The 17,290-nt window shown below is 40.0% G+C and overlaps 1 protein-coding gene across 2 annotated transcripts in view; it reads left to right on the top strand.

Annotated features, from left to right (window-relative positions):
* CALD1 (caldesmon 1) overlaps positions 1–17,290 on the top strand; it is a 172,471-nt gene that overhangs the window by 51,808 nt on the left and 103,373 nt on the right. For both annotated transcript variants that reach the window (XM_066319551.1, XM_066319549.1), the window contains exon 2: positions 16,327–16,420. The gene's annotated coding sequence lies outside the window, so the exon portion shown is untranslated. The remainder of the gene's footprint in view (positions 1–16,326; positions 16,421–17,290) is intronic.

Genomic DNA, 17,290 nt, shown 5'->3' with positions numbered 1-17,290 from the left:
TCATGCAGTTGCTTAGAATCCCTCATTGTCTTGTGTTTTTTTTATGTGCATGAAGTTTAGGGGGCTTCACATCTCTTACCTCTATGACTTGATAAGCACTGTGTGAGTATTGCAGCTTCATCAGGAGCAAAAAACTGTGGGCTCTGTGCAAAACTGTCCTTACAGATGCTGAGCAAATATAGGTGGTCTTGGAAAGTGCATCCTTAGCCATGCATAGAAGACACTTGACAACAGCAGAGATTAGATCTTGAATAATTAAATGAAATGCCTGTGGATTTTTTTCCAGTATATGAAGTTTAAAGAAGAAAAAGGAAGAAAAGGGAAAGGGATAGTCAGGCAACAAAAGGAGAAATGGTGGGATATGTGTGATTAATACAGTTTTGACTTTGCTGTCTGTGATGACACTGTGCAGTGATGAAATGGATGTATTTCTGTGATTTATTTTCTTCTACTTTAAAGTAGTGGAGCTCTACAAATGACTAATGAACCTCCTTTCAAGGTTCATATCTATGACCTAATTCATATGTGCAGGAATCTTGTCTTCCTCTTAAATGCTGTATAAAGTTGAGGATTGCTCATCTACAGGGCATTAGAGGCCAAAGCAGAGACCCTGGACAAGTTCCAGCACTAATAGCTGCATTCCAGTGAAAACAGGAATCAGATGTACAGTGCACATGATAGTCTAATTGGCAGATGCTATTTACCATATGTTAATTGTAAGTTGTATTATAAGTTATGATGCTGATTAAGGCAGCAATTAGAGTAGTTCCTTGTAAATTGCTGAGTTTTTAAAGATAATTGTTCCAGTAGATGCATTTTAGGAGTGTACCATTGAAGCTTATTCTTTAGAGCAAAACCTGATTAATGTGTATTTTTCCTAACCTTGGTAGGGCTAATTTCTCCAGAAAAACTTCTACCTAAGGAAGTGTCCTGCTGTACTCCATTTGGACTATGGAAGATAGTATGGTGTGTATGTTTGCATACTCTTTTTGTGCTACATCTGTTGCCAGATATACCAGTGTATATAAAAGTCTATTTAATGTAACACTCTGTAGGCCTAAAGAGGGATTTTTCTCAGGAGTTATTAGAAGTTAATACGATAATACATGGAACACCACGCCCTCAATGGGGTTGCTAGTACTTAAATGAAGTCCAGCTTATGTCTTGTGGACAAATTATAGTTTCGAGGCTGGAAATCAGTCTTTGGATTGTGTAAAGCTTCACGGTGCATTGTGTATGTGGTGTTTGGTATTTCAGAGCAGAGAAAAGAGCAGGGGAAAACTGTTGCACGAACAAGATCCAGAAGCTGTTCTCATCCTTCAGACCAGCTGAACGGGCATAATCCTGTAGTTCCTCTCTGGCACAGAGTAATGCTAGGATTTTTGCTTTTGGAGAGGCCAGCTGCACAGCCATGGTAGTTTGTATTGCTAAGACTGAGCAGTTCCTCAGCTGAATCTCACTGCTCACATTCTTGAAATGACTTCTGGTTACTGAGCTGCCTACCTTCACATGGGACATCTAAAGACATCCCAAAGGAAATAGAGCTGATGATCTGGTTGCCCTAAAGATGCTGCTGTGGAGGTGGAAGAAAGTGCAGAAGCAGAAATCTGCCATGAATCCCATAGTCCTATTCTCAAAAGCGTACTGAAACACCTATTGGCACAAGATGTGACTACCAGAGTACTTGTAGCCACATTTCCCTCATGCCATGGTTCTGAGTTTCCCTTCTGCATTTAAGTTGGAGAAAAGCTGATTTTCTGTCATTGTTCTGTAGTCAAAGTAGTCACCCAGCACCATGTCATTATAACAAGTTTTTAAGCTGTACAAGCAGATGTGAGGAAAAAAAAGCTCATTTTTCTCCCCTAAAAAAAAGTACTTTGCATAATCCTAGTGAACAGTGCGTATTGCTTTGAGAGACTAGCATATATCCATTCTCAAAGTGGAAGGGACTTCAAGCAGAGGAAATCACCATGTTGAAGGAGAGGCTGCTTTGATTTATGTCATCTTCAAAGTGTTCGGACTTCCAGTCACACTCTAAGCTCTCAAACTGAAATAACTTTGTCTACCCAGGGATTTGTCAGGGCTTAGCTGCATCTGTTCAGAATTGTACTTCTCATTGAAGTAGTGCAGCTTTTTCTTCCTAGAAGAAGCTGTTTGTGTGTTAGCCAGAGGCTGCAGTTGTAAAGGCAATATTGAACTTTGGTACATGTGAGATTTTTGGTTTAGGGTTTTTTTTGTTCATCTATTTTATTTTCTCCCCCCTTCCTTTTTCTGCTCTAGCAATGAAGTTTACATTGATGGTGTGATCCATCATTGCTTGGCTGTGGACATGTCACCAAGGAGGTGGTGTGCAGGGTACCAAAGAGAGCAAACCAGCCCATCACTGCTGTGTACAACCAGGCAGTCTTTGTATTGAGGCAGCAGGTATTTAAAAATGGAGACAAGTCAATCAAGAGATGAATCTGGGAATGGAACAATTTTTATGAGTTTTTTTTTTTTTTTTTCCTAAGAGTGGAAGAGCTTGGTTTGCAGTTTGTTGATCTGCTTGGGAGTCTTAGGCCATGGCCACCTCAGAAGGACAAATAGTTCAGAAAGACTTGAGATTTCATCAGAGTGCATGTACCTACCACACACCACTTCTGAATGCCCCCGGGGAGTATCTTCCTCTTTGAAAGAATGAGGAAAGCAATTAATAGATACATTTTGTTTTACACCCTGATTTCAAAAACTCGTGAGACTGTCACATGAGTAAAAATTTGTTATAGACAGCCAGATTTCTCATGAATGTCTGAAATTCTATTAGATCAATCTTGAAGATCTATGCTCTTTGGGGGCTGAGAAATCCCTGTGTCTACATGAACTCCGTGGGGATTTTCCTGTGGTATGTTCAGAGATGTTTGATCAAGCACAGGTGATCCTGTTGCAGTTCTAAAGGGACACTAAAGATACTGCTGCTGTTTTGTAGCTTAGAACATGACAATACTTGAGACTTGTCTGAAGCTTTCTCTGTTTTCTACATCCTCCTCTTCCCTCCATTATTTTAAATGATTTAGATATCATTTATGGTTGTTTAAAGAGGCCCTTCAATCTGTGTAAAATGTGTGCTTTGGTTCTGGCTCAAGCAAGGAAGCTGAGAGCAATGGAATTGCTATTTCTGGAGAAGGCAGCAGTTTATCATCTTCTGCCACATCTGTCACTGCCCTCTTTCTCTTTTCAGAGCATACCACTGAAAGAATTTGACAAAAACCAGTTTTGTGTTTCTAGGAAATGAATAATTTGTTTCTTTCACAGAAAGTGGCCTTTTTTTTTTTTTTTTTTTTTTTTTTTTTTTTTTTTTTTCCTGTGAAGAAAACCAAATAATAGTAAAAAAGCAGTTTCACTGTTTGACACACTGGGAGGCCCCCCTGTAAGGTCTTCATTCACAGAACATATCTGTGGCTGTACAAGTTATTTTCCTTCTTTTATAATGAGCCTTTTGTAAAATGAGAACAGAAATGACTCCTTCCTTCACAGGTTTGTTGTGAAAGTCAAAACTTTGAATCACTCATTGTTGCAGTGGAAATCCTATGCATACTACAAAGAGAAACAAAAACTTCAGTGTGGCTGAATGTTGACCAAATGTGAGGGGAAATATATTTGTGCTTGTGTATTGCAAGAAACCATAGAGATTTAACCAGGTGAAGAGATAATAAAGTATTACCTGAAGCCTTCTCTGTGTGGGGTTTCAGCTGCTTTCCTCATGTTGGAATGCAACTCTTTTCATTTCCCACAGAGGGCAAAGCCATGACTGGGATTGGGGGTTTGCTACTGGAAGGATCACTAAATCTACTGTCCAGTTCTGGCACCTTGGATGAAAAATTCAAAGTGGCCAAGCATTAACTGGAAGTCACCCTGTGCTTGAGTGGGCTGCCACAGCTGCCACTGCTCTCACCAGTGCTCTTCCCAAAGTCTGGAGCTGGCATTCCAGGCATTGAACTGCAATAGTGGGGTCTATGGGAAAAAGTCAAGGAGCACTGTCTGCAGGAATTATGCAGCCCAGTCCAATTCCAGAAGAGGAATCCCTAGATGATAATTTTTTAGAAAGTTTCTGGTCTCTAGTGGATAGAAGTCAAAATTAGAAAAATATCTGAGATGATGAATGGCTCAGAGGAGAACAATCTAATTGTTTTGACGAAAGCTGTTTTGTAGATTAAACTCAGAGCCACAGCACCAGCCATTTCACTTCTCAAACTCTCATTCTTCTTTTTCCCCCTCCCCCTTTCTTTGGTTATCTATTTCTAGTCTCCTGTTTCTGGACACACATGTAGAATGAGCCCTGCTGCATGAAGTATTTGTTATCATAAGGCTTTTTGTGCACTCCTCCTATCTGAGAGTTAAACACAGATTCTTTCTGTGCTGGTGTGTGGGCCTCTTTACTAGACACAAAATCCTGCAGTGCAGATAATCTGTCTTTTTGGTGCCTGAAGAGGGGACAAGCATCACTGAGGTACTACATATGCTAAATATGTATTCTAAATATAAAAGAATAACATCATAATGCCTTGAAGAGACATCATGCAGCTGCAACAGGTGGAGGTGCTGTAAAAGCTGCTTTGGGCCTCTGGTGTAAAGGACCTATCCAAGTGTCTATTGCTAAACCTGTCTCATTCCCTTTGTGCCAGTCATTCTGCCCATCTCTTTCATCTTTTTAGATGTCTTTGTATCACTGCTTCTCTTTGTTTTTAACATCATCTTTCCTGTTGCTTCAGTTTTCCTCTTTCATCCTTGTGTTTGTGTGTTTTTATCTGAAGCACAGTGCAGATTTGTTTCTACAGCTTTTCCTCCTGTCAGCTTTTTTCACTCTTATACAGGTGGTAATGTTCTTTTAAGTATTCATAAAGGAAATGTAAGCTGTGGTAGGTAGTGTGACCTAATAAATTTAATTTTTAACTTAACTGGGGGCTGTGGAGACCGGAGATCATCTCTCTGACTTACACCAAAAGAAATGAACCCAAACAGGTGGTGCCTTCCTGTCATTGACACAGTGTGGCAATTCTGATGGAATAGATAAATTCCATCAGATAAAATAGTCATGCTCTCAGCTGGGAGAAGTGTTAACTTGGCCCTCACAGAGTGGGTGAATGCAGGCAGGCAGCATTTCACATATGAGCTGCTTCATTCACAGATTTTCAGCTGGACTGGGAAGGGAAGATGGAGATTATTCAAATAGAAATATTCTTTGAACTGTGTTTTTGTGTATTACAGGATAGAAGAAATTAGTGAAGTGGGCGACTATTGTTTAGTTTTGTATATTTTCTACAATTTAAAGATCAAGGAAATCCTGAGGCCTGACAAGAGGTTTCTGTTTTTTTAATAAGAAATACATAAAATTTAAGTGTCAGTATTCTTGAATTCCACTTGATGAATGAATCCTGATGCCTATATGATACTTTTGCTGTTTATTAATCTAACATGACCCTTATAGAAGAGTTGCTTTGGACAAATGGCATCAAGACATAAAATTGATAAACTCTCCATGAGTGTTGCTAACAATGAGAGCTGGCAAGAGACAACATCAACTAGTTTCCCATGAGAAACAAAGAAATATCAAAGGGCTGTAAATAGCATTGCATTTTCTGTTTGCCAGATGAAAATAAGACGTGTTGATGGTCTTGAGTGTTTTGCCCGTTTTGGCACATACTTGCATTTTCAGTAGCTTAGCTGCTTGGTCTGAGATGTAAAAGACAAAATAGTGCTGTTGGGTGGTGAGAGAAGCCTCCCAGCATTTCAAAACAGCAAAATGACTTTAATTCTTGCTGCTGTGACTGTTCTTCTGAATAAAAAGACTGATGGCGTTTTTTAGTTTATTACAACTCTTTCCCTCTGGACAGGATATTCTGTCTTCCCCTTGCATATTGAGGTTTATTTTGGTTCCCCTGCTCAGAATTTGTCATTGTACCCTCCCTCCCATTTTACAGGCAATGGAAGGAACCTCCCAAAGCTTTTGCTTGAGTTTGGTTTCTAGACTGAGCTGTTGCAGATCTTGAAGAAGAACAAAAACACGGTGAGAAGGGTAATAGAATCCCCCTCAGTAGTAATTAGGAAGCTTCTATTTTGGTCGTCAAATAGTCACCCTACCTGGAAAACAAAGTTTCACTGAGAAGCCTCTCTGACTTCTCCATGTTTGCATAACCATTAGACTTTGGCAGCAAGTGACCATCTGAAGGATAAAACTCTCCAATCATGTGTAATTCAATAAAATCTACTCTTACAGGGAAATTGGTGTAAAACCCGAGGAGGCTGAAGCTTAGCATGCTTAGGGCCTGGTAGTGCCAAAGTATTTGTCTCACTGCCTTTCTCTTGTTTTAAAATCCATTTTTGTGTTGCCACAAACCAGAGTTAATGTTCATAGAATCTTTCAGCATCGTGCTTTGATACCCAGAATTCATTCTGTTGTGTACTGCTGGTCACTAAACTGTGGAGTTATTTATATTTTGTTGGGATGAGGAATAACATTTGATTTCCAAAAGCCTTTTTTTTTTTTTTTTTTTAATCGTTTGGGCAACAATGACTTGAACTCTGGCTAGTTGCAGTAACGTTTATTTGTGAGCCAATGTCCTTGAGACAAAACAAACACATTGCTTTGCCTAATGTGGTTATCTCTCCTATTCCAAAAAATATGCAAAGCATAAAGAAAAATGTTTTGTAACCCCATATCCTCTTTCTCCTGTGGTTACTGTTGCATGGCAAATAATATGCATTAAGGTATTTAGTTAGCTAAGCTTTTGCTCTGTGGTCAACCACAAATTTTCTCTGGAGTCAATGGAAGATTCAAATACTGCAGGAATCTGGGTGTGAGTCAGCAGATACTGACCAGAGCCAGGGGAAAAATTATTTCTGTCTTTAAATTTTCATGAATTCAAAATCTTTCTGAAAATTCACTGGCATGCATAGAAGGAGCGTGTTAAACAGCAAAGTATAAAGAGAGCCACACTTTCAGTCTAGTCTATTTTCAGATCTCTTTGCAAGACTGAAAGTTGAAATGCCACTTTGTGCAGCTGGGGGTGAATATTGGGTCTTTCTCTTGTGAAAATGTGGGTGCATTTGCCATCCTGCACTATGCTGTTACTGGCCACGACTCTCTTTATAGTTGCTCTGCACTGAATTACTAATTAAATAGTTATTTTCCCTTTCTGTTTTACTGTAAACTGGAGTGGTTCCAGGTAGTGCAGGTAGCAAACAATCCTACTCCTGAACATCCTTTAGGCCGATGATATCGTGGTACTTACCTGAGGTGCAGGATGTACATGCAATTATTTTTACTTCACCTTAATTCTCTTTTTTCACCACTCACCTTAATGCTTAATCATTAGATAGACCTTTCTTTGATTCAACCAGAACTGATGCATTTGCTCAGCTGAAGATGGGTATTTCTACAGAAAAGGTCCATTTCATTGATCTGGTTTGGAGGTTTGCCCCATCAACTCCTACGTATTTTATCAGAACAATTGCAACTGCCTCTGGGTATGTATTTCATGAGTAATGGCCTAAAACATCTCAAATAAAGTGTATAGCTAGCAAAGCAGATGGTAAGCAAGAAAGTAGAAGTTGATTATGCCTGATAAGGTTTTGAAATGTGATGTGGAAACTGTGTAGAGAAGACCTTGGTAGCAGAAACCTTCTCTGAGGTCAGGCATAATAAAAGCAGAGAAGAAATGTGTAAGATGAATGAATGAAAAGCTATGGGGAAAGAGGCTAATGGGGTAGTCAGCCTTTAAAAACAGTTAACCTCTGAGTCCTTGGAATGTGTGAAAATCCTGAAGTGAGTCTTTAGTTTCTTTGGTTTTTCTCTGCTAAGTGACTCCACAATCCTGTTCGTGAAGTGAGGACCACAAAGTAAAACATGAAAGATCTTCACTGGTCTTGGGCCCGAGCAAATTTCATAAAAACTGGGACAAACTGCTAACCAGATGTGAGCAAAAGCTGCTTTAGTGTCAAAAAGAAGCAAGGCTGAACTTGGAAGGATTAACATGGCTCTGCTGAAACCTTCATTAAAAGGGCTGTCTAAACAGGGTTTTATCCTTCGCACACGTGCACTTTAGTCATGCATACTTGTGCAGCCAGCACGGACCTCAGCAGCAGAAGACAAAATAATTAAGAAAATGAAAATAGTAGTCTGACTGTTTTAAATCAAAGAGGCATTGGTGGGAGAGAAAGAGAATGCCTTAAAAATAGGTGGTTCAGTGTGGTGCTGCAGACTGAACTAAATTTTGTGACCATGTTCTTTTTTGCAAAAATCTATAAATACTTTTTTGACGAGGGACAGAGAGGGGAGGAAGTTTAGGAAGGGAATGAGAATGAAGTAAAACAAAATTCCTTTTTTTTTTTTTTCCTTTTAAAATGGAATGCTAACCAATCCCTTGGCAACAAAGGCTATGTTTATTTTTAATTAAAAAATAACATAGCTGGGTTGACTTCAGTTTTCCCAGCTGCTATTCTTCCATCACAACAGCTCTCTGGCCTCTTTTCCCTTGCTGATTTCTTTCATCATTTGCACTTAGCTTGTATGTGTTACATGGATTTTATGTAATATTTCCTACCACTGAAAGCAAGACTAATAGTCTAAACAAGTAGCTGGGGCTCAGTCATCTTGATTCTCATCTACAGTACCTGAGCATTTCTTCCTTTTGGAAAAGTTATAGGTGTGACCAGGATAACTTTTTTTTCCATGTGCACATTCCTTGCTGTTTATATGGCTGCCAAGCAAGGAGAGATTTAAAACTGCATTTTGAACTTATGAGTTGTAGTTCATTAAAATAAATGGAGTGGGTTTGGCAAAGCTCAGGTGTCACTGAGCACACAGGTAGTGTTTGAAGGCTGACAAGCAGCCTTGGTGGTTTTTCCTCTAAATGATGGATTGCAAACTGCCAGGTTTTGTGTTTGCACATTGAGTGAAAAGTTAGAAAACAGACATGCTTGCCATGGCTTCTCCTGCAAACTAATTTCCTCCATCCATTGGGCAGGGCAGGAAGAAGCCAGGGTGATGATCCATTTTTGTCACCAGCACCTGGTGACAAAGCTGATCTCTCGTGTGGTGGAGCTGAAGGTTCCCATCTGTAACCATCAGTCTGCTTTCCTGAGCAGACTAAAATTTCAATATTTGTGTAGACATCTACAGGGCCTTGAGTGCTCAGGCTTATCTGCTCCCTTCTGCAGGCATTTTTAATCTAATTAAAGTTGAGATGGTAATGCTGTAGCCCTAAAGGTCTGTGTGCCAGTCATCTCTATTAAACACTGCCAGCAGCAGTGGGAGCTTAAAGCTTCAAACCCCCAGCTGTTCCCAGGCAGTAGCTGGAATAAAAGTAGTGGTTTGTTGGGTCACTGGAAACAGACTACAGAAGAAGATATATGTATTAATCACCAATAATGTGACTACTGGGACACTCTTTGTGATGCCTGATTTGCAAGCTTTCCATACCTAATGAAGCCACTTCAAAAGGTTCTTTGCATTGGTGGGTTTTTTTGGTTTGGTTTTTTTTGTTTTTGTTTTCATTATTCCTGAGCAAGTGACAGCATTCTGATGCACTCTGATACTTTTCCTCTGTGGAAGTTTAGCTCTGTTCATCTTGCCTCAGTCAAAAGGCAGAAAAGCAAGCCCAAATGCATGTGAATGCTCATAATTTGAAGAAATTACATTATCCAAGCATTTTTAAGGCACAAGAAAGGGAGAGATTGGAGATTTATGGTGACAACCCCCAAAACTGACAAGGTCAGAGGTAGGAGATATCAGGACAAGAAGAACAAGGAGGAAGAGAATCTAGGCCAAGACATTGGTTCAAATTTGGTATAGCAAGAATATGAACAGGAGTGAGCAAATAAGCTGGAGAGCAGTACAGTGAGGGAAAGTAGGAAAAGAGCAGAGGAAAAAATGCGGCAAAACCATCAAGATGTGATGTAAATGAGACACATGAAAACTTCTGGGATAGAATAAGTGGATCTGAACTAGGTTATCCTGTGAGGAGGGTGATGGAGGAGGGATGTAGAAAGTGAAAGGAATCAATTTTTTTTCCTTCCTTTCTTCTATTTCAAGATTTCTGGAGGATGGTTCAGTAAACTGGTGTGTGCTTCCTGTGGGAACTGGAATGCTGTGTCCTTCCCTTGCTTTTGCAATGGAGCAGCTTTGGCTCATTTCCAGTTTCTTGTTTTGGCATGTAATGCATTACCCCTTGTAAAGATGGTTTATTTGAGATAGTACTTAAATATTTGACAATAATCAAATAAAACAAAATGCTTGTGGTCAGCTTAATTATTTGTCCCAAGTCTTTATAGGCAATTAGAGAATTGAAATCTTTTGAGCTGAGTGTTACTAGGAAAACACTAGATTGTCTTAGTAGGAAGGAGGGTAGGAGTTTGGAAACTAAAAGTTAGTCTGAACTAAAAGCTGAAATAAATCCAAAAGAAAAGAAAGTGGAACCAAATGTTTCCCTCCACAGAATTTGGGAACATTCATTCTTAGTGTTTAATTTTGACTCCTTTTAGAGACCTTCCCCAAGGACTAACCTAGAAAATGGAATCAAACCTTTTGCCTCATGGGGTGGGTGCTCTCCAGGGACTTTCTGCTATCCTATCTCCACAGAAAAACCCATGTGAAGGGAAGCCACAGAAGAGGTTCACATGAACCTTCCCTGCTGAGGGAATGCCTTCATTTGCACAAAGCTCTTTTCTGTACTGTTTTATTTTTATGGGAGCTGTGAGCTCCAGGATCCACAAATAGTAACTTTTAGTGCTGGCACTAATCCTGTCAATCAAAATTCTTCTCAGAAATGCCATTAATTAAACTTCCCTGAAAAGGATACAGCTCACAGAATTTTCCCTGCAGCTCCCTCTCTTCAAACACCCATCCCACTGATGTGTTTTCATTCAATAGATGAAGAGGAGAAGAGGAGAAAATCGGAGCTTTCACAAGAAACCTTTTTGTCGTTTCAAATTTTTTAGTTTACTTTCTATGTTTCTTTTGAGCTGATTCTTTTATTTGAAATGTTGAATGATGCTAGCAGCTGTCAAAATATGCTTTAAAGCAGGCAGTTTCCATTTACTCCCTGTTGGAAGAGACTACTTTCTGAATTATTATGCAGTATTCTTTATGGATTATTAACAATTTGGATTAGAGCTCTAAGCTTTCTGGAACCCTTTTCTGAAAGGGACAGAGAATTTGCAAGGAATTTTGGACTTTTTTATTAGCAGTAAATAGTTCCCCTTAGAGGCACGTTCTGTAGCAGACATGCCTGTATCCACTGCCAGTGATGTAGGGGAGCTTGTGCTCAATTTCCAGATTGAAAACAGGAATATCTCAAGCTTTGCCTTTTCAATTTTAAAATGTTTGCTCTTCCAAACACACAATTTGAGAGGGGGATTCTCTCCTTCAGCTGTTATTTCCTTGCCATGTGTGTCCCTCCTCTGTTGGCCAGTGAGGTTTACCTGAGGACAAAGGGCTCCTCTGGAGCAGGCTTGGCCTGTCCCTGCTGTCACTGATACCCATGTGGGACAGCAGATCCTGCATGGAGCAGCTGAGGAGCACAGCCCTCTGTTTATTCCTGTGGGCAGTAACTGCTGATCAAAGCAGGAAGAGGCGAGCAGTCTGGTTTTCTGCTCATGCGAATGCTTCAGCTGTGTGGTTAGCAAATGGTTTCTGCTTAGTAGCACAAATGTGGCCAGAGAAGGAAGCAAGTGCTGTATTTGCATGGCCAAAGATGCTGCTCCAGCCCACATCTGCTCAGATGCACACATGCTTTGCTGATTTGGTAGCCTCTGCTTTCAGGAATCACCATGCAAAGATCTCTCAATCTACTTTCACTCAGTACGAGCTGAACCTGGTCCTCCTTTTGGTTGTTTAACCTCAGGAATCACTTCACTTTCTTTCCTGCTCTGTGCCAGGACGTGCAGAATGAAACCCTCTATGTAGGGCAGTCATCGTATCTGGAAAATGTTCACTTTTGTTGAGAGAGAACCATTGTGAATGTAAGAGGAGTTGCTTTCCTCGAGAAATGGGACTTTCCACCACATTAGGGTGTCCTGCCACTCAAGTCAGAGTAAGGATAACTGTTATTCTACGATGGTGGAGGGGAAATTTGTCATTTTCCGTAACTGAGGAGGTTGGGCTCTTCTCATTAAGAGGATCTTAGCAGTGTGGCACAAGGGAGGGGGAAGAACTTTCTCCTTCACAAAACTTTTCCTCCAGGAGGTGGCTGCACCCCTCTGGGAGGCAGAGCTCAGGTACAACAAACTGTGTTCAGCAAAGCATGTAAATGTGTGTTTAGCCTGAAGCCAGTGAGATTTGACTACGGTTTTTAAATTTAACTCAAGTATATTGCTGCATGAGGTGGTTTTGTTTACTTTGAACTGCTGTTTCGCACTGATGAGCTCCGTGTAAGTGTCTGGATGAGCAGCTCACAGGTGTTAACACACCTCGCCTTTCTAGGTCATGATGGAGAACAAATTCATGTTCTGGGTATCCTAGTTATGGATGAGTTTGAGGCTTCTTGTCCCCTCGCCTGCTGGCAACACTCATTTGACAAATCCTGTATTGAAAAGCCACCTTCTTGCATGCAGCATGTCCAGCGAAAAATTTTAAGTGCTCCCTCTCTAATATCTTCCCAAGTAAAGAAACGACATGACAACATAATAATCAAGAGGAGAAAAATAGCTCTGGAAAATGTGGGTATTCAAAGAAATACTTCACCTAGACTTTTTTTTTTTTTTTTAAAGGTGGTTTCCTGCTGTCATTTTCATGACTCAAGGGAAAAGAAATAATTTGCAATTATTATTATTATTATTCTCAACAGCCAATATTGAAATCTATGGATGAAAATTCTTAGCTGTAGCTGGGATAAGATTCAAGCTTAACAGCCTCTCTGTGGCTGTCACACACTGTGACTCTGTCACTGTGGGAATGGGGACAGATAACAATAAAAACAACCAAACCAGAATCTTCTTAAAGGTGCCAGTGAAAGGACAGAAATGGAAATAAAAAAAAAATCCATTTAAGTATAGGGAAGAGCTTTATTACTGTGAGAGAGAACACTGGAACAGATTTCCAAGGGAGACTGTGGTGTCTCCATCCTTGGAAATAACCAAACCCCAACTGGACATGGTGCTGGGACAGCCTGCTTGGAGCAGGGAATTGGACTGAGTGATCTCCAGAAGCGTGGTCTAACCTGAACTGTTCCGTGATCCTGTGAAAGATTTGCTATTTTTTCAGACTGGAGGATGAGTCCTTTTATCTAATAAGTTGCTAACTCAGAGTGCAGTAGGTAGATTGGGTTACCTCCTTTGTCACAAAGAACGCTTAAATGCACTTTTCAACTATTCTTTATGTTCCTACTCTCTCCGACTGATGTAATTTCATTTTCTTAAGTGATTACATATGTAAGTGAGACTGAAACCCAGGTGTGCTATTTCCAAGACAGCCTTTTAACCACCTTGCTGTCAGGTTTGGGATTGCTCCATCGTATGGGATACTGTGCTGAATATTTTCTGTGTGCATACCAGAGCTAGCTGTGCATTAGGTGAGTGAGGACTCTGTCAGGGGATTTTTTTTCAGTGTTGGCAGCTGCTGAACTTAATGGAAAAAAGCTGCCATGGAGATCAGTAAATATATGGATTCCACCTTTGACTCAGGCATTCTGGAAGTCACAAGCTGCTGTAGAGTATTTGTGGGAAGCATCATTTTATATTTTCCCTGTCTCTATGTTCTACTTTAAACATCTGATATTGATCACTGCTGGGAGCTCTCAGATAAAATGGAATACCTTCAACACACAGTTTGATAACTGGGCTCCATAACTTTATTTCCACTCAAAGCTACCAGGTGTAATGGAACCAAATTCATTAACAGAGCAGAGGGGAGTGAAACCATGGTTTCCTTTGTGTGTGCATGCATACACTTTTAAAAACCCATTTAAATGTCACAGGTCAACTGCTGAATGACCTTGGATGTGATTTGGTTTCCCCAGTTTCTATAATCAAGAGAGCAGCAGCTCCTGAGTTCCTTGAGCCACGCAGTACTCCTGGTCAAACATTTTAAGAACTTCCAATAAAAGCTTTTCTGTTACTAAAATTGTATTTAATGGATACTGTCCTGTGTTATCTGGGAATCTAGTGTCCAGTTAGCTGGAAATTGAGTGTTGAGTGTGCAGTGCTGGGTGTGTGCCAAGGTCTGGGATGCTGTTAATGCCATTGCAAAAATAAGAGCAGAACAGGAACCCAAAGTTTATGGTCGGGGAATTTGAAGGACTGAAGAATCAGTAAAAATGGTGCCAATTTTACCACTGAAGATTACAGCCCAGAGTATGTCCAAACCTGAGAGATGTTTGTTGGATTGGAGGGGTTTTTTGGATTTAAGGAGTCTGTTTTTTGACCTGGGCTTGAACTTCCTTCACGCATAAGTTGTGTGGAAATTACCTGTTTGTTAAATTGTTCCTAACCCTTCATAGTAAGCTTACAATGGAATTGTGGTGAGATAGAAGGTCTTTTGGAAGGCAAACACTGCGAGAGAGTATTTGTCATTTTATTGAAATCACAAATTGTGTTGAACGTGATTCAGAAAAGTGTGGCTTTAGAGCAGAGCAAATAGGAGGAGAACAGCAGAAAAGGTCTTCATGGCTGTGGGAGTGAAAATGAAAATATTTTTGGGGGTTGTCTCCATTTTATAAATCTTGAAGAGATTGAAAGAGAATAAATGGTCTGAAGCATAAAAGGGCTTTTGGACCCAAGGCCCTCTGAAAGCATGATCTGAATGTCTTGAAGTTATTTCTGCTGAGAGTCAAATGCGGCACACTAAACAATAGAAATGAGCACAGTAAGATTTTCAATTTAATGGAAAAGTTGGAATTAATTCAGTGACCTGGAAGGGCCTTGTTATTCATGAGTTGAAGCTCTGGAATGATAGACCCTGGTCTGCTCTTGCTGTAACCAGGGAGAGGAAGAAGATTTAAAGCTCTTGGTGGTTCTTTTCATACCCTGATAATCAGGGATGTCTTCTTACATTGTTCTTTTTTCTTATGTGATATATGCAGAGTAATGCTTCATCAAATGGGGGCTGAGATCTCTTGAATCTAATACTGAAAATCCTAATATATTGGATCAATTTCTTGGCTTTGGCCACCCTAGTATTTGCAATTATGTGAATCAGTGGCAGGTGTCTTAAAACCTAGAGACTAGACTGTAAAATGGTTGTTGAAATTACAGAACAGTCATTTGTAATGCGTCCTCAAAAGTCTCAATTTCCAGTGAATAACCAGAAATGAATGCAAGTACCAACCCCACACTATAATCTTAAAATAACTGAATACTGATTTTTAAATAATTCATTTGCTCTGTTGGCTGCAGGATGTTCAGCATGAAGGTCCTTGGTTGTAAAGAGAACAATGGACCACGAGAAGCTCTCTGATGAAAGCTTGCAGGTTTTATTTTTCATCTGGTGTGTCTGTATACTACCAAAGAGGCAACTAAATGTAGAGCCTGTGCTGGAGGAAAAATATCCCAGTTCACTGAAGCTTGTGAATATTTATTGCATTTCCTGGTGTCCATTCTGTGTTTCTACAAGGTCACACAGAAAGTGTTCAGGGTGGGAAGCCCATCCCAATGCATGGCAACTCTTTTAGTGAGCCAGCTAATATTCTCAGAGGAGTCTTCCTCAGACTCCAAGAAGTCTTTCAGTGTCATTGGCTCGTTAAGAGTTGATTGCTGTGTGTGTTAAGATCTAAGGGTTTGGGTTTTTTTCTGCTGTACCTTTATTTCTGAACAATGAATTCAGTTTGCCTGTAGAAATTCATTACTATGAACTCTTTCCCCATTTTGCAGTCCTGACTTTTAAGTTTTTTAAAACTGAATATTTTTGTACCATCTACAAACTGTCATCTTACTCCTTATCTCCTTTTGCAGAGTACTTTTTGGATCATGTTTTATACTGCAGGGAATATTCTATATCCTTAAGGGGGGGTGTGCTGGAAACCTGGCTCTGCTGTGAAAATTCACTGCTGGTCAGACAGTATGTTTCATCTTGTTCTAATAACAAGAGTCTGGATCTGCTTCACTGCATAAAGATGTTTTAGTGACTGACTTGGTTAAGAGATCTTGGGAAATAAAAATCTCCTTTGTCAAATTCTAATTTCTAGAGCTTTTGACAGTGGGATTTGTTTGTGTCTTAAAACACTTTTTATGCCATACTTAAAAAACCCCTAACTTTCTAGGAATGATGTTAAAGAAGACTTTACCAAAGAAAAATGAAGAATGAAGAGTAATTATGCCTTTGCTAAATAAAGGTCTTTATTTTCTATTTTTGTGTAGAGATCACCTCGATTTTCTGGAGTCGTCATTTTGATTCATCAAACAGCTGGTTTGTTACTGAAAAGCTCAGATTATTTCCTCTGATTACCTTCCTGTGAGTATGATCAAAGAACTTATCTCAGACTTCCTTTCCTGCGATATTCAGAAGCTGGGGAGGGGTTATTTGAGTTTGGTGGGTGTTGGTTGATTGGTTGGTTTTGTTGGGTTTTTTTGGTGTGTGTGTTTTCTTATTTCTTTGGAAGTTGATCCAAATCCCTCTGAAAATCAGTGGAGAACCCTTCAGCAGACCTTAGCTCCTGTACCCCTGGCGTCACTGACACCAGTGATTGCATTATTCAGAATTGATAGTAGATGTAAAGCATTTCACATGGAATTTTACCTTCAACTTGAAATCATTGTGTTTTACAGTTACAATTTGTCAGTGTATGGCCATTCGTTTAAAAGTTCTGTTTCTCCACTGAATTTTAGCAAGTTTTTTCTTGCGGGGGTGGGGGTTTAATCATATTTACTTGTTCTGATCATACGCTGGTGTGCTACTATCCCGTTGTGTCTTCTTTTTAGAGCAAGCAGGCTCTGAGAAGCATGTGAGAGACCAAGTAACTATGTTTACTGACTACTTAAAACATGGAACACTTAGACTTTTTTTTACAAACATTGTTCTTTCGCTGCCAGAACAAGTGAGGGCTCACAAACCATTTAAAGGAAGTGTTTATAATGTGTGTAAACTTCAGGCCCTCAATATACGGAAATTCCAGACTGGAGACAAACTGTAGACTGGCCCTAAGTTTAAGCAGCGCCTGTGACAGCAGGATGATGGGTCAGAAATATTGTCCCAGCATTGAGTCAGCTGCATTAAATACCATCATCTTCAGTCAGTTCAGGGTACAATGAGCTGCTTGGGGGCCACTTTCTCTGGGTGCCTGGGACTCCTCTGTACCTCTGCCCCTCTTTATGGCAAGATCCA

The sequence above is a fragment of the Sylvia atricapilla genome, chromosome 5, assembly GCF_009819655.1.
Source record: "Sylvia atricapilla isolate bSylAtr1 chromosome 5, bSylAtr1.pri, whole genome shotgun sequence".
Taxonomy (NCBI): domain Eukaryota; kingdom Metazoa; phylum Chordata; class Aves; order Passeriformes; family Sylviidae; genus Sylvia; species Sylvia atricapilla.
This window is presented reverse-complemented; position numbering and strand designations above follow the sequence as displayed.